Source organism: Pipistrellus kuhlii, unplaced genomic scaffold (genome assembly GCF_014108245.1).
Source record: "Pipistrellus kuhlii isolate mPipKuh1 unplaced genomic scaffold, mPipKuh1.p scaffold_m20_p_1, whole genome shotgun sequence".
In the NCBI taxonomy this organism is placed as follows: Eukaryota; Metazoa; Chordata; class Mammalia; order Chiroptera; family Vespertilionidae; genus Pipistrellus; species Pipistrellus kuhlii.
In genome coordinates this window covers 152,638,274-152,664,522 of record NW_023425404.1, presented here as the reverse complement: position 1 = coordinate 152,664,522, position 26,249 = coordinate 152,638,274, and positions in this window count along the sequence as shown.

Genomic DNA, 26,249 nt, shown 5'->3' with positions numbered 1-26,249 from the left:
CCATCTGGTCCAGGGCTTTTGTTTGTTGGAAGTTTTTTGATTATGGCCTCACTTTCCTCCATAGTTATCAGCCTATTCAATTTTTTTTTTATTCTTCCTGATTGAGTTTTGGAAGGTTGTATTTTTCTGGGAATATAGCCATTTCTTCTTGGTTGACCAGTTTGTTGGAATAGAGTTGCTCATAGTATTTTTGAAAGATTCTTTGTATTTGTGTTGGGTCTTGTTATTTTGCCTCTTTCATTTCTGATTTTGTTTATTTGGGTACTCTTTCTTTGCTTCTTGGTGAGCCTGGCTAGAGGTTCATCAATCTTATTTAATTTTTCTTGGTCTCATTGATCTTTTGGTTTCATTGATCAGCTCTTGGTTTCCTTGATCTTTTTTTTATTGCTTTTTTGGTTTCTATGTCATTTATTTCTGCTCTGATCTTTATTATTTTCTTTCTTCTGCTCACTCTGGGCTTTTCTTGTTGTTCTCTTTCTAATTCTTTAAGTTGCAGTTAGATGGTTTATTACCAGTTTTGTGGGGTTTTTGTTGTTGTTGTTGTTTTTTGTTTGTTTTTAGGTAGGCCTGTAGAGCTATTAACTTTCTCTCAGGAATGCTTTCATTGTGTCCCATAGATTTTGGATTATTGTGATTTCATTGTCATTTGTTTCCAGGATTTTTTTATTTCTTCTTTTATCACTTTGATAACCCAATCATTGTTTAATAGCAGCTATTCAGCCTCCAAGTATTTGAATTTTTGTGATTGTTTTTATTGTAGTTTATTTCTAATACTATGCCACTGTGATCTGAGAAGATACTTGATATGATTTCAATCTTCTTGAATTAGGAGATACTTTGTCTGTGTCCTAATATGTGGTCTATTTTTGAAAATGTCCTATATGCACTTGAGAAGAATGTATATTTGTAGCTTTGGGGTGGAATATTCTGAAGATGTTAAGTCCATTTGATCTAATGAGTCATTTTGGCTTGCTGTTTCTTTGTTAATTTTTTGTCTTCATGACTTATCCAGTGATGTTAATGGTGTATTAAAGTCTCCTACTATGATTGTATTGCTATCAGTATCTCCCCTGATATATTACAGTTTTTTCATGTATTTGGGTGCTCCTGCATTGGATGCATATATGCTTACCAGAGTTATATGCTCTTGTCGTATTGATCCCCTTAGAATTATGAAGTGGCCTTCCTTTTCTCTTATGATGGCCTTCATTTTGAGGTCTATTTTGTCAGATATAAATATTGTTACTCACCTTTTTTTTTCCATTTCATTTTTCCTGAAAGATATTTTTCCATCCTTTTACTTTCAGTCTGTGTGAGTCCCTTGTTCTGAGGTGGGTTTCTTGTAGACAGCATTTATATGAGTCATCCTTTCTTATTCATTCATTCACTTGATATCTTTTGATTGGAGCATTTAGTCCATTTACATTTAATGTTTTTATTTACAGGTACTTGCTTGTAGTCATTACTATTTTTTGTGCCTTGTGTTCCTTCTTCCCTTTCTATTTCTTCTTTTTGCAACATTTCCTTTAGCCTTCCTTGCATTTTTAGCTTGGTAGTGATATACTCCCTTAGCCTTTTTTTGTCTGCAGTGCTCCTGATTTCCCCTTCAATTTTGATTGATAACCTTGTTGGATAGAGTATTCTTGGATTAAATCCTTTGCTTTGCATCACTTTGTATACTTCATTCCATTCCCTTCAGGGCTGATATGTTTCTGTTAAGAAATAATTTGATATTCTGATGGGAAATCCTTTGTAGATAACTCTGTCTCTCTTACAGCCTTTAAGATTCTCTCTTTATTATTAATGTTTGCTATTTTAATTATGGCATGTCTGTGTGTCTTGGTGTGGGTCTTTTGGGGTTCATCTTGTTTGGGATTCTATGCCTCTGTGACTTTTTTCTTTCCCATATCAGGGACATTTTCCGTCATTATTTCTTGAAATTGGTTCTCTGATCCTTGATGCTCTTCTTGTTATTATGGCATCCCTATTATACTTATGTTATATAAGTATACTTATGTTATATAAGTACAATATATTGGCAATAACCATTGCCAAATGAAGTAATACACATGACTAAGTCATTTCATTGACCTGGCTCTCTCAAATAGAAACAAGCATTCTGCTTTATACCCAATTATTTTAATACCATTGGGTTTTAGCTGCCACTAACACAACAGGGGTATTTTAGGCATTGGGAAAATTTCACTATATCTTGCTTCTTTCTGACATCACAGACCTTACATAGTCTACTAGCATTGAAATTATGTTCAAAAGTGTCAAACTGCAGTTCCATGGAGATCAGATGGCTGGAAGATACCAATGTTATTGCTCGCTGTGTTGACAGTTTAAGTGGGTGATTCTAAAAAGTTAAAAAATAGTGAAGAGTGTCTAAAGGATGATCTTGAAAAAAATAAAAATAAACTATTAACCCTGCACAATACAACCCTTTCCAACCAGATAGAAAGAGGAGCGGAACTAGTGAGGAACAGCACTTATATTTCAACAGCCTTTGCCACTAAAGATTTTGAGAATAGGAGGAATAGCTTGAAAACCATATATACTTTTTCATAATTTCAAAATTATTTCATTAAACACAATAGGTGTTTATATTAATAAGAACTTAAAGTAAGACTTACCAGAATGAATACTCACATTGGATAATGGATATGCATGTAATTAAAATTGGCTGCAGAGAGTATGTGACAGTTTGTATGCAACATCAGGCTCAAAAAATTCCTCCAAACTTCTCTGTTACAATTATATTCCAACTGAGCACAATTGCATAAATTTTACACATATGACTCAGTGATAATATATACCCTCCCTCCACAAAAACTACATCTGTAGGTCAAATAATAGATTATCTCTGTATATTATATGATGTTTGGTTGCTTGAAGGTTAAAAAAATATTCCATGAAAAAGTAGGATTTAGATAGTCTTATAGTGTCCCTTCCTTAAATCCTCCCCCAAAAAGGAAGAATAATAGCTCAAATTCTGAGGCAATACAGCTAACTGAAATGAGAGAATGGGAGCCAGCCAACCTAACTTCCAATCCCCAATCTGTGTTCATGGCAAGTTGCTTATCTTCTTTGAGACTCAGTTCCATATTTATACTTTGGAGGGGAAAATAACTTGTCAGAGTTGCTGTAAGGATTAGAGATACTGTAAAGCATCCTCATTAAAGTACCAGTTTACTGTTTTATGTATTTCTGTATATTTTCTCAGATAATCCTCAAAACATCCCTTCCATTCTTTTTCCTGCTTTAAAAATTAGAAAACTGAAGCACAAAGAGGTTAAACAACTTGGCCAAGGGCACATACCTAGCAGAGGATCTGGGATTCAACCTGAGTAGTCTAACTCTGGAGGCTAGGTGCTAAATAACTATACCAACCTACTTAAAAAGGGCATCCTTGCCCAGTTGGTGTGGCTGAGTGGTTGAATGTTGACCTACAAACAGGAGGTCCCAGTTAAATTCCCTGTCAGGGCATATGCCCTGATTGCAGGCTCAGTTCCCAGTTGGGAGCGTGCAGGAGGGCAGTCAATGAATGATTCTTTCTCATCATTGAAGTTTCTATCTCTCCCTCTCGCTTCTTCTCTAAAATCAATAAAAATACATATTTTTAAAAAGGCCCCTTTAAATGGAAGCAGTTGGAAATAATAACACTTGTTATTGTTTGTTGTTTTTCTGCTGACTTGTACCAACAGTGCTGCTTATCAAAAAGTGCTACTTATCAACAGTGCTGCTTATCCTTACCAGTTCATATTCTCACAAGCAATGCTGTTTTATATTTATTTTCAACTCACATAGCACTAGAATGGCATAAATATATGTGAATTGGTTAAAAATAACTCCTTAAATGGTTAAAAGTCTTACAAATATAAATCCAGAGCTATTGCACCTTACAGTTCAAGGTAAAGAAGAATGGCTGATGTAAATTGTGCCAGTACACCATCAACATAAACCATCAGGGCACTATATATTACCAGGCAACTTCCACACTCTACATATATCTTGATACAAGCAATACTTTTGACATCAATCACTTCCCAAGATAAAATACAGTCTATAAGGGAGTAATTTCAACAGTACATAAAATGGCACCGTCCTACAAAAGACACATTCATTCCATACAAAAAAAAAAATGCTTAAAATGTTGAATATTGTACCTACCAAACACAAAATAAATGCAGTTCTACATTTTTACACAAATTGCTATATTTAGTCTCATTTTCCAACCAAAGTATTAATTTCTTGTCCACAACAGAAAGTGAATATTAAGAATCTGTCAGTTCTCAAACTTTGAAATAACTATATATTTTCTCCATGTTTTTTCCCCTTGAGATTCATTAGAAATTCTTGGACAAAATAAACCATGATTCTAAATAATAAATACAATGCTGCTTATTAATTACAAATAAATTATTTCAACATACATTATCTCTCTCCCATTATCCTAACTAGCCCTACATGGATAATAGATATCTACTATTTGTTGCTTGATATAAAAAAGGCTTTTCATGACTTGTGCATTTATTATTTTTTAAATTTTTATTGAACTTATTGGTTAATAATAATATTATTAACATTGGTTAATAATAGTATACATGTTTCAGGTGTACAATTCTATAATACATCATCTGTATATTGTGTTGTGTACTCACCATCTAAAGTCAAGTCTCTTTGCATTACCATTTATTCTCCTTTATCCTCTTCTACCTTCTCCCCACTTTCACTCTTGTAATCACCATACTATTGTCTATGCCTATGAGGTTTTTGTTGTTGTTGTTTTCTTAATCCCTTTACCTTTTCCACCCAGCTCCTCAACATGTCCTCTACTCTGACAGCTGTCAGTCTAGTTTCTGTATTTTACTCATTAGATTCCACATATAAATGAAATCATATGGTATTTGTATTTCTCCGGCTAGCTTATTTCACTTGGCATAATGCTCTCCAGGTCCATCCATGCTGTCACCAAAGATAAGAGTTTATGGCCAAGTAACAGTCTATTGTATAAATGTACCATATATAGCTTCTTTATCCATTCATCTACTGACAGGCACTTGGGATGCTTCCAAGTCTTGGCTGCAGTGAACATAAGGGTGCATATATTCTTTTGAATTAGTGTTCCAGGTTTCTTCAGATATATTCCCAGAACTGGAATTGCTGGGTCATCAGGCAGTTCCATTTATTATTTTTTGAGGAAACTCTATACTGTTTACTACAGTAGCTGCACCAATCTGCATTCCCAACAACAGTGAACAAGGGTTCCCTTTTCTCCACATCCTCACCATCATTTTTTGTTTGTTGATTACTAGTGTTGATGATAGCCATACTGACAGGTATGAGATAATATCTCATTGTGGTTTTAATTTGCATTTCTCTGATGATTAGTGACAGTGAGCACCTTTCCTATGTCTATTGACCATCTGTATGTCCTCTTTGGAGAAGTGTCTATTCAGGTCCTTTGTCCATTTTTTAATTGTATTGTTTGTTTGTTTGTTTGGTGTTGAGTTGTATAAGTTCTTTATAACTTTTGGATATTAATCCCTTATCAGGGGTATCATTGAAAATATGTTTTCCCATTCAGTATGTTGTCTGACCAGTGCATTTAACACACTCTGTGACTAACATCAAGGCTGATGTATTTTCACAAGTTTAACACTCAGCATGTGGCATATTTTAGACTACTAAGAACTCCACAAAACATAAAGGCAAATGTCATTGCCATCCAGCCACCATCAAGAGGAAACATGTAGTGATCATAGTTCAAAATGCTTTTCAAAAACAGAAATGCCTTTTGTATATTTTATAGTCTCCATTTGGTTCCATTAAGGTTTTTAAAAATTCCACAAAATATTAGTGTCCTCTCCCCACCCCTTGTAAGTTTATCTGAAAAGGGAACAATAATAACTAATTCTGAGGTTACCAAATTTAGTTAAATGAATCATATCCTGGGAGCAATAAGACCTAACAACAAATCAAATTTATCATAATTTTCTTTATATTTTTCTATGCCGTATGCCATTTGGTAGAGCTGGGACCAAATTTCAAGTAACCATTTGATTTCATCAGACTGTTCTTCTGAAGTACTTTAAATATGAACATGATAGGCCTATCACTTCCATGCCTCTCTCATTCTAAGAACATTTGTATAGGTAAAGGCAAATCATATCTACTCTGACCATAGACTACTTTTCTATGATTTATGGTAGCAACTGCAACAATTATGCATTTTAAATCAATGAATATTAAGAGAAGCATCAGGAAGAAGAGACATATTTTTAACACTTATTAAAATCAGTTGTTTGGAGAACGGGAAGATGGCGACCAGCAGGACGGCAGTGAGGGTGAGAGTGTGAGAGAGTGAGGGAATGAAACAGGCATATGTGGTGTGTGTATGTGTGTGAGCTAGGGACAGTTAGATCCTGCAGGACTTTTGGGGGCTGGCAGATTGGGCAGTCTTGAGCTATGAGACTTGGCTGCCACTGTAAACACTCCCAGGTGGCTGGCATTGCCACAGAAACCATGTCATCTTGAAGGGAAGAACTGCTGTGACTAGGATCCCAGACTCTCCACCACCAAGACTGGCCTCAGATGCAAAACAGGACCCTACAGCCACTCTGGACAAAGACATGCCACCATAGCTGCAGACCCACAGTCACCGAGACTCCAGATATCCTGGCAACAGATTCCTTTGAGTCACACAGCACATCCTCCTCCCCAACAGCCCACCACAGCTGAATAGGGCCCACATGAACTGCAGCTTGCAAGCAGGCCTCCCACAAACACAGGGCAGTTATGCAACCTGGACCACCCCAGCAGGCTGGGGACTCTGATTCTTGGTGACTCTGATTTTTGGGGACTCTGATTCTCAGCATACGCAAAGGCTGCACTGAGTGCCAGTGACTTTAATTCTCAGTGCACGCACATGGGTACTCTGATTCTCAGTGTACACACGAGAACCCTTATTCTCAGCATGTGTGTGAGGCCTCTCTTTGGAGCAGTGATTATGATTCTCGGTGTGTGCACACAGGGACTCTGATTCTCAGCACGTGTGTGCAGGAACCTGGATTCTCAGGGCACACACGAGGCTGCACCAAGCACCAGTGACTCTAATTCTCTGCACGTGCACGAGAACCCTGATTATCGGCACGTGTGCAAGCCTGCACCGAATGCCAGTGACTCTGATTCTCATCACCCACTTGGGACTCTGTGTATCTCTCGACAATTCACAGCAGCCACATGTCTCAGTGCCTGAGCTTTTCAGTGACACTCAGGTGGTGCAATGCTCCAGATGCTCATGGTTCAGGCCCCTGAAACTTGGGATATGGACTTTCTGGTGATAGTTAGACTGGGGAGACAACAAAACAATCCCCAAAGGAAAGAAAAAGAGGAATCTCCAATAAAGGAACTAAATGAAACAGGCATGCAATATGTCAGAAAAATAATTCAGAGTAATGATCATACAGTTCATAGAAGGATGAGAAAATCAACAACCTATGCAAAACTCAGGAAGAAATCAAAAGTTATATAGCTACAAAAAACAAAAAAACACGATGGAAGGTTTCAACAGTAGTCTAGGAGAAGCAGAGAACTGATATCTGAGTCAATGTCCTGGGAATAATCCCCACCCTTCTTTATTTCCACACCCTTTTAGTGATTGGGTCTGATCTTATTCTAAATCTTAACTTGTATTCCCATTCTGCTTTTTTACCTCATTCCCATGGTTACTTCAGTTTTTACAAATTTGGAACTGCAGTGGTTTTTCTCTTCTCTTGAATGAGCATTTATCCATATTATTAAATATTATTCAAAACTTACTTTATTATTATGTATGTGTGCTACTTCATTATATGGTTCTACCAAGTAAAATTTGTTCTTTATTTTTGTTTAGATTATTTCCCATTTGTTGGTTCTTATAAATGAAGTTTCCCCATAAACCCTTATTTAAAAACATATCTGGTCATTTCCTTGGGCTATATTTCTACAAATATAATTTCTGGGCCACAAGATTTCAATATATTTGAAAGGCTCTAGAAACAAATGGTATATTTCTCTTTAGAAAGTTTACCAATTTATTCTTCCATCAGTAGTATGATAGTATCTGTCCCACTAGACCCCTGATTGTTATTATCTAAAACAATTTTATCATTTGGATAGATAAAAATGTTATCATGGTGTTACTTTAATTGGTGTTTTTTAAATGCTGGTGAGGTTGAAGTTTGTTTTTTGTTTTTTTGTTTTTTTTGTTTTGTTTTTTTTTTAGTTGTGTCACTTGCATCTCTAATTTTTGTAGTTTCTGATGTTTAAATGAACATTTTACACTTTAATGTAGCAAAATCTATTTTCCATCATGATTTTTCACTGGTTTTATACCAATAAAATACTTTCAAAAGTCAAATATTTATCCCTGTGTAATAGCATTTAAAAATGATTTAGCTCTTTAATTCATGTGAAATACATTTTGATGTACTTTATAAAATGAATATCTATTTTACTTTCCCCAAATATGTGATGATTTTCCCTCTGATTATTTAATGGTTTCTATACTATATGTGCTACAATCTTTCATGGCTATCTGATTAGTTCCACTAAACTGACTGTTGATTTTTGCACAGGTTCTCAATTTGTCTTAAATACTAATTTTTAAGCTACATTTTGATGTTTGATGGAGTGAGCACCCCACTTCATTGTCTTTATTTTTCAAATACCTTTTGTGTTTATTCGTGTTCTCTGTTCATCCAGAGGGTTTTAAGAATAATTTTTATCATGCTTTCCCCTAAAATATTCCACTGGAAGAACAGACGAAGCATTTTGCGTCTTCATTTAGTTAGATCTTATTTTACATTTTCTGTGAAGTTCTCTAGTTTTAATCATATAAGTTCCACACATTTTTGTCATATTTATTCATAGGCATTTTATATTCTTGATTGCTACTCTGCATAGGACATTTTTTTTCTATAATATTTTTCAGCTCAGTATACTGTTGTATATCTTTGTAAACAGTCTATTCATGGTTGTTTTTATTTGTTCCCACTGTCAGTTTCAGCACCAGAGGGAGCTGTGGTGCAGTGGAAAGAAACCTATGTAGTGAGAAGGCCTGAGTCTGAGTCCTGGCTTTACATATTATTTCCCAGGTAGCCTTGGCTAAATCTCCTGTAAAATGGGAGAATTTCTCCCCTCTCTTACACACTGTTGGGATAATTCATTCAGAGATGTTAATTTCCACGAACCCCTTGGCAGATGATCTGGAGGGGTTGAGATTGGGAACAAGTAGGTGCATTAGGTAACGTGAGCTGCTGATTATATAACCCAGGTCTGAGGCAGAATTTAGGAAATATGATTCCACCTGGAGATGCGAGAAAAGAAAAATATTAGCCACATTTCTAGAATTTGACTTTAAAGTCAACATCAGCTTCTGTTTTTTATGGGTTATAAGTTTCACACAAGTTGAGAGGACAGGCCATTAGAATGGCAGCATGGTGTTGTGGAACAAGTTGCGACGTGGAAGCCAGGGAACGTGGTTCTCGTCTCCACTGTGCCACTTCATTGGGTGATCCTGAGTAGTTCAGTTTTTCTTGACCTCAGTTTGCTACTATGGAAAACAGAGGTTCAAGTGTGAGTTAAGATAGTACAGATGGAAGATTGTTTCTGCAAACAAAATTGGGGGGCAAAGTGGAATGCCTGGTTTATTCTGCATGTGCTTGGTGGTTCACAAGGTTGGATTCCATTGGTTTTGTGTAGATATACAATTCCTGAACTCTCTGAGGTTCATAGATAAAAAAATCATAGATCTTCCAGTAAAGTTGGGTATTTTTTTTAAATAAGTAAAACTATAGTAAAAATGATACTTAAAAAATTTAAATATATCTATTTTAAATCCTTAAACTATTCCTGTCTTTTAGGCTGTACAAGTGTTGACAGATTCTTAACTAGAGCCTTGGGAGGAGCAACCCTGTGATCCAAAGAATAATATCCACGAATCTAGGATCATGTTGGCTATTATCACTCATTACCATGGCGAGAAAAGGATGATTAAACTAATAGTTACTGGGAGACATTTCTGGTGACAGGAGGCAATGATGAAAATAAACTGGCTTCAATATACATTTAGAATCGGGAATAATGGGACATGGCAGGAAGCCAATAAAGGAACATGGCCCTGTGCTAGGATCAATGAATTATGTTCCCCTTTCTCTCCCTCCTCTGGAGAGCAGCACAGGGACCTTAATGAAAAATCAATAGCCCTCTGTAATTCAAAACTGGAATCAATCGTTTGATCTGGCTTTCTTTTTTTTCTTCCTTAGTAGAAGGATGTCTCAGCTCAAGACAGAATTCAGTTGTAGAGAGCAGCTCTTCCAAAAGCCTGCAGGAGAAACCTGAGCTCAGTCCACAATGATTTGGGCCTGCTAGGGGCAGGGCCTTCTCCCTCAGCATTTCAAGGTGTGTGGGGACTTTACATTTCCGTTCTCCCATAGTTCTTCCTTCTCATTCCTTTCTTACGAATTATATGCAACTATCATTTATTTCGTTTTCTTAATGGTTCTCATGGCAGTTACTGCTATCAGGGATGCAGATGTTTTTAAAACATAGGGTTTTAGCTTCAAATGTTATCTTTAGATGCATTTGGGATGTAATGGGAACCAATTTTTCTAGCAGCCCTCCCTCTCCAAATACCTTCTCTCGCATCTGCTAGTTGTTAATTCTGTGCTCAACACAAGTTGGGCCCATGTGCCCTTGACCTGACTAACAGCAGTTAGGACAGGCTGAAATGAAATTGGGATATAGGTCTTAAAATTTGCCTTCTGACCTTTTATTTCAAATACATCACAATATAGGACAGAGCTCCTCAGCGTCTTCACTAGCCCGTGTGTGATGATTGCAATGATAATGTTCAACAACTGGCTCTCCTTTTGGGGACTGCCATTCTTTGCAGAGTTTACTGATTTCCCTGGTGTCCCTCCTCTCACCATAGCTGACTTCAAGGTCCCAGTGTGACTGTCACTGATCATGAGGTTGGGAGATGTACTGATGGACTTAGCTTGACACCTGGTGTGATCTGGTCCAAGTACCACTCTTACTATGAGTACCTTTGCACAAGTTAGAAAACAGTGCTCCCTCCGGGTGGATACAGCATGGCTTAGTGAATGGCACAGAGGATGGAGTTCAGTCCCTACTTCACCCTTGACCAAGCATGATATTGAGCTCTGTGAGTTCTTATTGTGGGGTCTGTAAACTGTGAAGGGCCCATAGATGGGCTTCAGAGGATCTACAGCCTCCCATACAGTCAGGGCTGTGTGTGTGTGTGTGTGTGTGTGTGTGTGTGTGTGTGTGTGGCCTTTATCTGGGGAGAAGAGCTATGGCTTTATCAAATTCTCAGTATCTAATTCAAAGCGATGCATCCTTGAAAATTCGAATTTCATTGGTATGAATCTGAAACTAAAAGTAGATTTTGAAACCACTTTTAAATTGCAATTTTAAAAGATATAGAGCTACAAAAATAAAACACTTAATAATTAGTTTTCGATGTTCGGTACATCTCCCTATTCAATTAAAAAAAATAAAAAATAAAAAATGATAGGAGCCACAAGACCTAGTAAGAGTTCTGACTTTGTAGCTTTCTGGGAAGAAAGACAGCATCATTTTGAAACTGGAGGCACAAGTGGAATTTTGATAGGCATAAGGCACTTTTGAATACCTTCTAAATATATGCAATATTCACATGCTGTAGAGTGATGCAGCCAGAAGCCGATAGGACTTGGTTTTTCTGCATGCAATACATGCAGTCTCAGCAATAGGCATGAAGAAAATAGGGGCATTTACCTCCCTTTCTTCCCTTTGTAAGTGCCATAGAGCACTGCCAGAATCACTGATTCCTTTGCTGTCTTTGCCCTAGACCTGGGCTTACATGCATTCACGGTCATTTTGCTCAGGCTGATCTTGCACAATTTTTAGCATTTGGAGAATGTTTTTATGGCATCACTTACTATATATTGCTGCTGTGTGAAGGTAGGGAAGACACTGGCCTCCATGTCAGTGGCCAAGGCTGTGTAAACCAGAGTCACAATGTATCTCATAGAGAAAGGTTTTTTAAAAGTGCATTTCTGGAGTGCTTCATAATTTCATTAGTTACCCAATAGGGAGGCTGATAGGGCAGGGCTTTGAAGGACCATTTTTTTGTAGAGATTCAGGAACAGAGACCAAGAGGCTTGAAAATATGCTCAATGGAACTGAGAAATAGAAGTGGAGTCAGGCCCCAAACCCAACTCTTCTCAAATTTATCCAATGCTCCTGTACTATTTCTATTGTCACACTGTCCTCCACTCCTGATTGTTCCATGATGTCAGGTGTATCAGTCTAGTTGTGGATGTGCTGAGGGCAGGCATCAGGATTGCTGGTCGAAGTCTACTTATTTAAATACTAGAGGCCTGGTGTATGAAATTCATGCACAGGGGTGGGGGGATTCCTTCAGCCCAACCTGCACCCGCTCCAATCTGGGACATCCTTCTCATAACCCTGGATCACTGGCTCCTAATCGCTTACCTACCTGCCTAGTCACCCCTTATGGCTCCCCCACCACCTGCTGGCCTGGTTACCACCAACTGCCCCCCTCTGCTGGCCTGGTTGCCCTAAACTGCCCCCTCCTGCTGGCCTGGTTGCCCCCAAATATCCTCCCCCTCCCCACTGGCCTAGTTGCCCCATGCAGTCTGCTGTTCAGGTTATTTGGTTGTCCCTCACTAACCCCCTTCCAGCCTGGTCACCCCACACAGCCTGCTTGTTCAGTTGTTTGGTCATCCCTAACTAACTTCCCTGTTGGCCTGGTCATAGACAGCCATGTTGTGAGGGTGTGAGGGTCAATTTGCATATTACCGCCTTATTATATAGGATTTCTGATGACAATTCTTAAGGCCACATATTTTATGAGCATTGACTTTGGGGCCATACAGACCTGAGGTGGAGTCTTGGCCCTGCCACTTCCTGGTCTTATAACCTCTTCACATCATTCTGTAAAGTGGGGGCAACAGCACTCCCCTCAGGATCTTTGTGGAGATTAATGTATATACACTTAGGTCATAGTTGAAAGCCACATGGTAAACCTTCTCTAAATGCTGACTAGATTAATTATTAGTACCATATTCAACATTTTTACCCATTTATCACAATGAAAAACAATATAACTCTATCTAGAAGTTCAAGGTCATAATTTATTGGGAAGCTTTATTTTACAAACTTTATTTGAAAATAGATGCACTAAGATATGTGTAAAAGGTACCAAATAGGGCCGCACAGCCCAGTGAGTATGTTTCTTTTCTTTTCTCTTTAAATTATATATATACATTTTGATTTCAAAGAAGGAAGAGAGAGAGAGAGAGAGATCAATGATGAGAGATATGCCTCCTGCACGCCCCCCATTGAGGATGGAGCTGCAACCCAGGCATGTGCCCTTGACTGGAATCAAACCCAGGAACCTTCAGTTCGCAGGCTGATGCTCTATCTAATGAGCCAGACCAGCTGCAGCTCTGTTTCTACTCTCTACACACAAGAGGAGGCTACCTAACGGACTCCAACATAACAGAAGAAAAATAAAAGAAAATAGAACAAACCTTCAGCTCTTTCAAACCACAAAACTCTCAGGCATCCTTGCTGAGGTTGCTAATGGCCTTTATGTTCAGCTCTGCCTAAATCCATAAAATAATGATGCTTCTCTGCTTATTTTTGTGGGCGACACCTCTGAGTCTCCACTGAGTTACGTCTCATTACATGGTAATTCTGTTCCCAGATAACATGACCCACACCACTGCTGAGTTATAACCATCCTGTGCCACCACCAGTGACCATCTCTTTTCCCCATCTTCTGTGTTATTCCCATGGATGCCTGGATGGTTTCTCCTCTGCTGGACAGATCCCTTCTGCTTCTGTGCCCTTGCTTCTGCCATGTCGTCTGTTTGCTGAGTGTCTGGGCTTCTGGCAAGAGGCAGGCTCCATTCCTGGGCACAGAGCTGAGCACACGCACCCTTGCCAAGGGACCATGCATCACTCCACCTGTATTTTAGGTTTTGGGTGTCTAATCCTCTGACATCTTCTTAAGTCTAAGCAGGGAGGAGCAGTGTTGGAGAGGTTCGGGATGCTGGGGCAGATGGATGCATCCCTCCCTGGAAGGGAGGCCTTGAGAGCTGGCACAGATGGACTGAATCTGCAGTCATTTCTCCTCCACCAAGGTCAGAGTGAGGTTCAGTTGGCATCAAACTCCCTCTTTCCTCCTTCCTCCAAAAACAGGAACAACACGAAAACCTGTTCCAATTGTCAAAAGGACTTCGATTCCTCAAAAGCATTTCTTTTAATTTTCTCGTTGTATTATAAAGGCAAACTTGGCTCCCCCTTTTTGGGAGCTCAGTTTTTTTTTAAAACTTCCATTCCCTCTCTCCCTCTCTCCTTCCTGATGCCTCTCTCCCTCTCATTGTCTTTGTTGGTAAATTTTAATTTAAGGGCATGGGCTTTGGAGCCAGCCTGGTTTTGAATTCCAGCTCTGCCCCTTAGGGGCTGTGTGCCCCAGGACAGGCTCTTTAACCTCTCTGTGATTTGGGTTACTCACCTCTGAGATGTGGATAATAATGGAACTTAATTAATTTCTGTGATAGTCTGATGACTAAATGAGAGAATACGTGTGTGACTGTCAGATAGTGGGTCCTAAATGTTGGCTATTATTTATTTGTTATTTTATAATCCAGATTTATACCACACTGGCTAGAGACATTTTAAGATGCACTATGGTGGATTTTAAACTTAGAAATAAGAACTAAAAATACAAGCACATTAAAAAAATTTCTGTGAACATTCTCCGTATAAAGAAATATATAGGGAAAAAAATAAAGAAGAAATATTTAAAGAAAAAGCATTTTCCAGAACACACTTTGGTGTTGACATTTTTTAGGAACGAGAAAGCACAATTATCCAATCCTGAATACTGTTGGCTTTGGTTGCAAAACCAAATTAAAATATGTAGGTAACTAAATACAACCGTAGGTTTTCACTGCAATCTGCTGTGTGCATCTTTTGGATTTTAGTGTCAGTTGTTTCATGTATATTTAGCTAAATAATGCAGCTATATACGAACAAGTGCGATGCCTATTTTTAAAGACACACTGTTTTAAATGACTACACAAAAATGTTTTGCTTTATTCTGGGTAGAATGCACTCAGATTCAAGGCCCATTCTGCATGGCTTTCCGAGCATGTGAGTATCTCTGGATGCCAGACAGTGGACTGACTTCCTCTAGGACAGAGCCTTGGGAAGACCTTGGCCTAATGCAGTTGTTTCTTTCCTTTTTGTGTACCATCATGCAGGTCTTCCTGGAGTTATCACTAATACCCTTTTTATACATTTTTTATTTTACACTCCAGTGGCTCTCTGTATGTAGAAGTTTTATAAACATTGTTTATATTTCTTTACCCTTAACCTCATGACTCCTCAGTGTCTGGTCTATAACATGGAGATAGTATGCCCATACTTATGGCCTCATTGAACTTTCTAAGGCATATCAAACATCTGTCATATGTGTTGTTTTTTTTTAATTAAAGATCATTTTTATAAAGGATACTTCTAAATGCTGTTTTGACACTATATGTAGATTTCTCGGGAAGGTTGATTTTTGTTGATATGCTGGGAGAAATGCACATTTAGATTCAAAAAATCAAATTATCAAGTGGAGTATAAACAGAGACAACATTAAAGTGTATTTTTAATACTTAGGCATTTTCACATGGGTTTTTGCCAATCAGTTTCCTTTTTATGGCCATAAGCTGGTTTTCCTTCCCTGTCAAGAACAAATGCCCTTTATTTTAGTCATTTCCAACTTGCTGACAGCTTTCTTTTTATATGAATTTTAAGCGCACTATATTATGTGGAGGTCCTGTTTGCCAAACTGTGCCCACGTAGGATCATATTGGTCCTGTCAACGGACAGATGTAACTTACGAAAAGAAACTCTGGTTTGGAAAGCTCAGAAGCTGAAAGTTGGCTATCAATAAGATTTCATTTGCTTCCAAATCTGAATTCTGTTTTTGATGAAAGAATTAAAGATGTGATTTCTGCTAAAAAAATTTTTTTTATGGATAACAAAACATACCCCGAATGCTTCATTAACATTCTGCTCCAAAGAGTGACATTCCTAATGCCATTTGGGACCTGGGAATAGAGAAGGGGAGACTTGATGGCCCTGGACATGGATATCAAGGGGAACAATTAAACCACCTGGAGAACTATAGACATGGAAATGGGACAGGGGGGCTTCCATTGCCAGTTTGCTGATTAAAATCTGGGCTGAGTCAGAAGTGATCTCAAGCCATTAGCATCCTACCCTCTGCCAAGGGCCTCCTGGGAATAAAACAAACACATGAAACGGGCTTGTTCAGCTCCTGGGGCCACATCTCATTCAGATAATTTTCAGTGCTATCATCATTAACAATACCTTTGGAAATAGAAACTTAACTGAGCCCTGACCGTCCCCTTTAATCCTGAACAGACCATGTTGGCGGGGTGAGCCTTGTCTCTCGCTGCTATTGACGGTCACATAAACGGAGGGTCCCCAAGTCTAGGCATGTCAATCTATCACCTCTGGTGAGCACCATCAACCAAACAGTGATGTACTAGCAAGGCTGTTGACCTCTGTGAATCAGAATGACAATGTGCTTACGATTGGAGTGTGAGGTCTGGGGAAGAGGGGTAATAAAAGTCTCATTAATATACTAGATTTGGGTAACAATGGCAGTGAGTGTTATGGAGACAAAGGAAAGGGGGAACCAGCCTCTGCTGGAATCTCAGAGGGCTGGACCTCTCTGTGAAGTGGTTGTAAAATCCTAAGATCGAGGCCCATTCTGCATGCATGGATGCATTGGACTACTTGGGTGTCATCTCCATGCATACACACATGTGTACTTTATAAAGGAAAATGCTGTCGTTCGTGATATGGACAGCTACAAAAGTGTGACTATACTGAGGCTAATTCCACGAACTTGGAACAAAGTTCTCACACTTTTGTGATCTTCTATAAGGCTGTGGGAACTACAATATGAGTTTAAACCACCCCTGTCTGAGTTGAGATGTTGGTATTTGGAAGGCTGGTTGGCAGAGCGGAAAGAATTCTGAGTTGGTTAGCAGAGGACTTTTTTTTTTTTTTTTTTTTTTGCTCAGCTGTCTCACCTAAAAAGCTGTGTAATAGGGGGGAAATTTTTAACCTCTGTGCTTCCTTTGCTATAGACAAATCAGGAGATTAGATGATCTTCCTTTCTAAAATTCTGTGTTTCCCAAATAATTGTTATGGTGGTGATGATGGTTTTTATTAAATTGCTGTAATTTCTGATAGCTTATTATTATTATTATTTTTTTGTCTTCCCTCCTCCTAGGAAATCTTCTCACTTTTTGTTCCTTTGAGTTTTTTTATTTTTTTAATTTTTTTTTTAAAGAAAGAGATTTAAAAAAAAAAAAAAAGAGGGAGTGAGGAACTGAGTACTGAGGTGTCACCCAGGTGCCGAGCTGGCATTCTGTACTTCAAGCCAGTCTCTGCATGCCTGCCTGGCAGCCAACAGGAGCACCTCTCAGCCCGGGTCAGTGCTGAACGTCACGGGGAACAGCCCAGGGTTATAGCTTCGCTTTATTTGTCACACAAAAGGAGCTAATTAAAGGAGCCATAAAAAAAATTCCCTCCAGAGCCTGTTCTTGATCCGCAGGCTTGGTTTATTCACTGATACAGATTTTTGGTTCACTCGCCTGCTGCCATTGCTGAACAATGATCGGTGTGGTCAGGGTGTGTGATGTAGTGGTTGGGGCTCAGGGTGGGATACCAGGTGAGCTATGGCTCCACTTCCTGAGAAACTCAGTGACCACGACACCAGACATTCAGGGCAATGCCAGGAAGCCGATGTCCCCGATCCTGGTGAATGTCCCTCTGCTGCCCTCCTCCTCCTCTTCCTTCATGTTCATGTTTTCCTGGTCCGTTTTATTCCCCCTTTTTCTTCTCCCCCATTCCCTTAAGTAGAGGTGACACAGATCAATACCTTTGATGGAAAGTAATAATCAGGCCTATTAAGTGACAAAGGTTTACTCTGTAACAGCTGTGCTGGCGGGAGAGGAGAGCTTGTCTGACTAATGAATCATGAAACAATCAGGCAGTAGCCATTTGTGTTTAGATCTGTAAATATGGTGTGGTTCAAGTGCCAGACCATTGCCGGCGCTCCAGCTGGGGGCACAGATGGTCCGCATTCAGAGCAGCACGAGTGTGAAGAAAGGGTTTTTTCCCTTTCTCTGTCCCACACTGCACCTCTCCGAGCCTCCACTCAGCTGTCTGCAGGGGGAACTTTAGAGAAAGCAGGGGCCTCTTTTCTCGGAAGGAAGCACCTCCACGGTGCATTTCCATGTAGGTTACCAGTATGTGAGGCTCCCAAGTGCTCCAGCTGGGAGGAGAAGCATGCTAATGGAGAACACGGCTGTTTGCAATTCCCATCAGAAGATATGTGTGGGACTCTGGATGTCTGTACGATCTAGCATAGCCAAATATATTCCTTTCTACTTTTCTTACTCATCTATACTTGATCTCTCATTTTGTCCTTAGCTATAAACTGAACAAACTGAGGGAAAAATATATATCCCAAGATGGAAAACTAACATTTATGGACAAGGCTAATGGGCAAGGCTTCCTTTATATAGTACACATGTGTGCATGCATGGATCTCACACGCAAGTAGCCCAATGCATATTCTGTATAAAAATCTATATATACTGGAGGATCAGTGTATGAAGTTTGTGCAAGGTGGGGAAAGGCGTGGGGGTGGGGGTGTCCCTCAGCCCGGCCTGTACCCTCTCACAATTTAGGACCCCTTGGGGTTGGGTTCTTAGGCCTTGCCGGGCTATCAGGGCCTATCAGGGCTTTCTTTTCCCCAGCTGCTGGGAGCTGGCCCCGCCCCTGCCACTGCCACTGCTTGCCATCTGTGTGGGGCTGCCCTCCCTCACCACCACCAGTCACCTTCCTCTGCAGGCAATAGGTGTGGGGTGCGATTGCTTGATCGGGGCTCCACAATAGATGGCTGCCCACTGGGAGGCCCTGCCCACTCGGCTGGGGCTCCATGATTGATAGCTGGGCAGAGGGTGTCCTGGGCCTACCTCTGTGGGGTGACCGCAGGGCGAGGGCAGGCTCCCTGACCCCCGACCAACTGCATCGCACCTGCCTTAGCTGACCTGGCGCTAGTGCATGTCATAGCGTGGTTATCCCGAAGGTCGTCCAGATGGTTGTTCTGCTGTTCTGTCATTCGGTTGATTTGCATACTATGCTTTTATTATTATAGATAAAAGCCTACACAACTGATTGACCAAATGACTAAATGACCGGTCCACTGGTCACTATAATGCAGACACTCATTGCAGGAGCTGCCCCCTGGTGGTCAGTGCGCTCCCACAAGGGAGCGCCGCTCAGTTGACTGACCCATCCCGGTGGCCCATCAGCTGGGCGGCAGCCACTCATTCCCTCAGTAGTCCTGCAGGTCCAATCTCCAGAGAAGGGGCCAGGCACTGATGGACCAGTGCTGCCAGCACAATCACAACAGTGATGCCAGCCCCACGGCTACTTCCCCTCCCTAGACACTCCACAAGTAAGTAACGATATTAAAGTGGTCGCCAGGTGGAAACCAGTGAGGGTGTCAGCAGGGTGGATCTGGATCCTGGACTGGCAAGGGCGTCCCACAGCCCACTCAGAGGGTCCATTGCATCCCAACCTCCCCTCATCCCCCTTGGGCAGGTGCCACTGTGGTGCCAGCCTGCAGCAGGCACAGCAGGGCTGAGATGAGCAGGAGTGGCAGGCAGCAGTGGCAGGCGGAATTGGACTGCGGATTTATGCACGATCCCTGCAGGCTACCTCAAGGGCCCCCGAATTCGTGCACTGAGCCACTAGTGCGTTAATAATGTCTGTTTGCATTCTGTTTCTTTTAGTTCCTGAAGCTTTTCATGTTCAAGAGATAACATGAAGAGCTACTCATCCTGACCTTAATCCAATATGGCTTTGTGGTGAATATGCCTGCTGTTGTTCACCTTACCTTTATTTATTATTATTTTTTAAACTAGAAGTGGACACTGAGCCTCCATTAAAAAAAACCCCAACATTTAAAGTCATTGTTGTTTCAATTACATATCTATTAATTTATTCAATCAATCCCTTTTTAATTATTTTGTTCTGTAATTGCTTTTGATGCTCTAAAAGCTTTGATACTAAATTTCTGATGTGTTTCCTGCAGAACTTGCACTGTGACTCCCTTTCAACCACAAGAAACACAGTCCTCACCATTTTGTTCACCTTTAAAACATGATGAGAAATGGCCTGTAGAAGACAAATTTACCAATGTCTAAGAATATTTGGGATAGACTATACTTGAAACTATATCCTGGAGTTCACATTTTTCCTTGAATTTGACCTCTTTTGGGGGGACGCCCATTTTCTTTGGCTTCTCTCTGGAGAAATTAACAAAGAAGATTTTTTTTAGGGTGAGCTACAGATATTTTGAAATATGTTTATTTTGAGATAAAACGTATCCATGTTTAAATTGAAGTGCTACCCTCTAAGTTTGCTTTTGAAAGTATAGATAGTTATGAAATATTTATGAGAGTACTGAGTTATGAAGAAAATATGTTGAGTGCAGTCTCCCCATAGCTCTGTAGAGCTGCCTGGGGCTCTCTGACTCTGTTTCCTAACAATGGTCTGGTACGATGATTACTTAGATTTGGTCTGAGACTGAGAAGCAGTGAAAGGGGCACAGTGAGGCTGGGGAGGAGTGTGTGTAAATGTCTCCCCTGGGGCTCCCCACTTCCTCTGGAGGTATGCCCAAAGTTTGGGGGTCAGGGCCTCCTGCCTTCTCTAATGCTTAGAATGTCATCACCCAAGGATCATTCTCTGTCATTTAGGGAAAATCTTGCCACAGCTCCATGTTCCCACCTTGCTGCTTCATCTATCAAGCTTCTAGTACAGTGGTTCTCAACCTTTCTAATGCTGTGACCTTTTAATATAATTCCACATGTTGTGGTTACTCCCAACCATACAATTATTTTCATTGCTACTTCATAACCAGTTTTGCTACTGTTATGAATCATAATGTAAATATCTATGTTTTCTGATGGTATCAGGTTCTACAGCAGCAGTTCTCAACCTGTGGGTCGCGATCCACAGTTTGAGAACCACTAGTAGGGTCACCTAGGAGCATTATCCCAATATGTTGAGATTTTGCTTCCTGGAAACTGTCAACAGTTTGGCTCAAATAAATTCACAAAAGTTCTCTACAGGTTTGAATGTTTTTTATGTTAACACCCATTATATGTCCAGCTCAACACTTGCCCTCTCTGCCCTATACCCTTTAAGTACAAGACCATTTCAATACTTGGCAAACTTGGGATACAGCTGTCAAATGTTTTCTGTTGACTACTTGGTCTGACTTTGTCAGCAAACACTTAAAAATTTGAGATCATAAATCTCTGAAAGTATGATGAGATGCATGGACCCTCTTCTCAGAAAGATATTTGCAAGCATAACATTCTACCACACATTAGAGGATTCCAGGATCCCTCAGAGCCTGTCCATCACCCCCAAATCAACAGCCTGTGCTTTTCTTCTACACTGAGCAATCTGATTTGGGAACAGATCTTTCAGGTCCATCTCAAAACCATCTTATTCTCTTTTGTACCTGACGCCCAATTTAATTTCAACCCTCTACTTTCTTCTAATCAAACTCTAATTTATAATTCTAGTTTTTGCTTTAATCTATTGTCTTTAATGACCATGCCATTCTTTTCTTCCTGCAAATCATGTAATATAATTATTTCTCCGGATTTGTTTTGCCTTTTCTTTACATTTCCATTGATTTTCTATGTTTCCATTAATAAAAATAACTTTTGTTACACTTGTATAACTAAAATATTAATAGTAATAATGTTAGCTAATTATTATTGAGACCCTCCTGGGCATTGCACTAAAGCTTTTTGAACTTTGTTATTTTATTTTTATTTTTATTTTTTTAATTAATTTTGTACAGAGAGGAAGGGAGAGAGATAGAGTTAGAAACATCGATGAGAGAGAGTCATCGATCAGCTGCCTCTTGCACACCCCCTACTGGGGATATGCCCGCAACCAAGGTACATGCCCTTGACCGGAATCGAACCCAGGACCCTTCAGTCCCCAAGCTGACGCTTTATCCATTGAGCCAAACCGGTTTTGGCTGAACTTTGTTATTAATAATCACACAACCCTGAAAGGCATGTTATATCCTGTTGTATTGATAAGGACCCAAGGATTCTTGAGATTAAGAAATTGATACATACTTTTTTTCCCCATTAACCTGATTTCTATTTTTTCCCCCTGAAATAACTGTGTGTTGTTTTCATTTCATTCCTGGAAATGCAAAACAAAAACAATCAATGTAATTGCCAAAAGATAACTGTAGAATAAATGCATAATCCATACCTATTTTTAAGAATCTATATACTACCCCAAATTACTTACTGTACATCCTGTGATATAACATAGCCCTTATGTTACTATAGTCTTTTCTTAATGTAGTGCTTGTTTTCTTTTCCATCACTCTTCTCCTCCCTCCTCTTGCCTCTTTCCTTCCATTCTTAATTATCCCTCTCCTTCTACTCTCACCTTCTATCATCTTATCTCTGAGGAATATCCTCAAATGGAGATCTGATCTAGCCTTTCACCCTCAATCACCAGACTCCCTTAGGTCAAGAAACCCAACATGTGTTTACTGTCCATGTGTCTCCTCAGTGCAAATATTAGCTTTGGAAAGGCTTTGCTCACAGCTCCAGGCAGATGGGGGGAGTGTGGTTTTGCTCACTTCACAGGCAATCTCCAGGTATAGAGCTTCCTACTACCTGAGGTATTGGGTTCATTGGCTCGAGAACCAGGTTGTCAGACAAATCCCAACTATCTCCTTTCTCAGATCTATAAACATTTGTGGTTCTGTACTTAGCCCGCCTACTCAGTAGACCTTGTCTCTTGAGTTGGTCTCAGGCAGTCCCATGACTCCAAATAAAATTTAAAATATGCTGTCTCTTAAACTTATATTTTTGGCCCCGTCATCTCCCTTTCTCTACTCTTGCATCATTTCTCTCATGCTACAGTGATTTTTCTAAAATGGAAATAAGATCACATCACTTGCTGCTTAAAGGTTTCCAGTGAATTCTGTTGTTACTAAGAAACAAATTCAAGCTTATTAACACACCAGAGGCCCGGTGCACGAAATTCGTGCATGGGTAGGGTCCCTAGGCCTGGCTAGCCATCCTGGCCAACCCGGGCCTTCCTTCATTCTGCGCTGCCCTCTGATGGTCAGTGCACATCATAGTGACCGATTGAACTCCCAGTCTCCCAGTCAAACTCCTGAAGGGACACTTTGTATATTAGCCTTTTATATATATAGATAGGGCACACTGGGCCCTGTCAATTCTAGTCCTGCCTACATTCCTGATGTCACCTTCCTCTATATCTGCCCATCTATGAAGCTGCAGCTACCTTGACTTTTTTCTTGTGCTTAGGACATGCTCAGTTTGTTTCTATCGCAAGGACTTTGTGCTTCCTATACTTTTTCCTTGGGAAGTTTTTTTTTTTGTTGTTGTTGTTTTTTTTTTGTTTTTTTTTTACAGATCTCTACATGGCTGCTTGCTTTTTAGCATTCAGATCTCAATTCTATGCCACTTCTTCTGCCCTACAGCAGTCTCCTCAGCTTTAGTCACTAATGTCCTGTCTTCATTATGATACTTATCAATACTTAAAATTCTTTATTTATTAAAGTAAATATGTATTACTGTTTCTTCTTTAGATGGTAAACTTCTTGAGGGCAAAGTCTGCTTGTCTTTCTTCCTGCAGAAGTCCTGCAGCCTAGAACAGCACCTCGCAGTAAGAGGCCCACAATAAATATCATTTGACAGAACGATTCTTCCAGAAATGCTTTAGTTGTTTTGTTATAGAGCTTACTGTGAGATTTTTAATAAAATACAATTTTTTAGAAATATTCCAATGACTTTAGAATCCTAGGAAGCTCTCAGGGGACACCTGGTAGAAAGCCACAGTGTGGAACAGCCTGGCATGGGCCTGTAAAGCTTGGATCTATTCCTACTTGGTAATACCGTGTTTCCCCGAAAATAAGACATCCTCCAAAAATAAGACCTACTTATAGGTTTCCTTCTGAGTGAAATAAAAGGCATCCCCCCAAAATAAGGCCCCCTGGTCCACTGATTCTGAAAGAAATGGAGTCACAAGAAATTCACCAGGAAGTTCAGGAATTGGATTGTTATGATGATGTTCCAGAAGATGATGACATGATTGTCATTGAATAAATGAATAATTTCTTGATATTGTAGGATTCACAGTTTGTCTGGTTTGTGTTGACAACTACCGTACTACTGTACCGTATACAGGTAACAAATTTCCTTCATTTTCATTTAACAATAAATGTGTACCGTATTCTTCTTCATGGAAAAATAAGACATCCCCTGAAAATAAGATGTAGTGCATCTTTGGGAGCAAAAATTAATATAAGACACTGTCTTATTTTCGGGGAAACAGGGTAAGAATGTTTTAAATTGTCAAAAGCTACTCAAGAAGTTAAAGGATTAAAGTGTGGGAGATAGCGTGGGGTTGGGAGCTGGTGCTAGAGAAAGGTGTTAGGTGTGTTGAATTCTCTTTTTGCCCTTCCTATTGTGGGATACATAGAGGAATTTTCTAAGAATTACCATGGGGGTTGGGACCTATTCAGCTCAACTCCATATTTTAAAATTTTACTTTATTTATAAATTAATCTGACTACCTAGTTCTAGTTTTTAGCTTGTGTTTAGTAAAATCCTTCAATTAATGATAATGTTTTGTTTTTGTCTCCCATACTTTTACTTTCTAATTATTTGCAGTTTTCATTAAGAAAACATCACTTAGGCTCTACCTGATTTGGCTCAGTGGATAGAGCGTCTGCCTATGGACTAAAAGGTCCCAGGTTCAATTTCGGTCAAGGACACATGCTCAGGTTGCAGGCTCGAAACCCAGTAGGGGGCGTGCAGGAGGCAGCCAATCAATAATTTTCACTCATCATTGGTGTTTCTATCTTTCTCTCCCTCATCCTTCCTCTCACTACATTTCTGCAAAAATGACCACCGTTAAGAAGTTGTTCTACAGCTTTCTTAGGTCTCTTTTCTCCTTTATAACTGTCAACTATTTTACTAAATATTCATATTGAACAGAGAAGGTCTTGCTTTGGGGAAATGCAGAAAATGAAGACATAATTCTTGATTTTGGGGAATCTATAATTTAAATATGGAGATAGAGCAAATAAGTAAAAGAGACAATACTTCTGAAGACATAAGCAAGCAATTACTAATTAATTCTGTGAAGACGAGAAACATAAGTGTTAGCAGACACAGAGTAATAGAGCAAATGTGGCCAAATGTGGCGGGAAGAGTACGGGTGGTACCATATGATGTCAAAGCGGTAATAGTCAATTCTTTATCTTTCTTTCATGTTTTTCTTCCCAAGCAGTTACAGAAAAGTATACTTAAAGGATATTCTTCTCATACATATAATTGAAAAAATAGGTGATTCCTTTTTAAAGAAATGGCCACCTCTGCTTTAAGCTGCAAAGTCCCTGAAATAACTATGCATTTCTGTGACACAATCAATACACATGGGTCTGTGGGTAAAAGGTGAATAAAATTCTGTCCTTTCCCATGTAATCGGGAAAGGAAAAAGAGATCCTTTTGGGTGGCAAGGGTAAGGAATCACTTGCATGTAGACTGTAATTTAAAATTGACTTTTGAATTCGTTGAGCCTTTTGACCTGCATTCAGAATAGTACTTGGTGAGGGCTCATGCCAGCAAGTTACAATACTGTATTTATCAGCAGCCACCTGCAGGGCTTTAGTCTCCAGCTGCTGCTTTTTTTCAAGCCATTGACATTTTGTATTGAAAATGGCTGTAGACCAAATAGCGTCGACTGAGGAAAGAATGCAACAGGGTAGCATTTCCCTAAAACCATTATTGGATTGGGACAAAGAGCAAGGTTTTCTGAATCAACCTTAAGTACAGATATTGAACTTGTTAACAATTACTAGTGTTCTTCCAAAAAAACCCCCACATTACACCCCACCTCACTGGGCCCATTGAGGGGAGGGTTGTGTACAATGAAAGGGAATAAAGGAGCCCAAACTGCTTCCTCTAACAAGGTGCCAT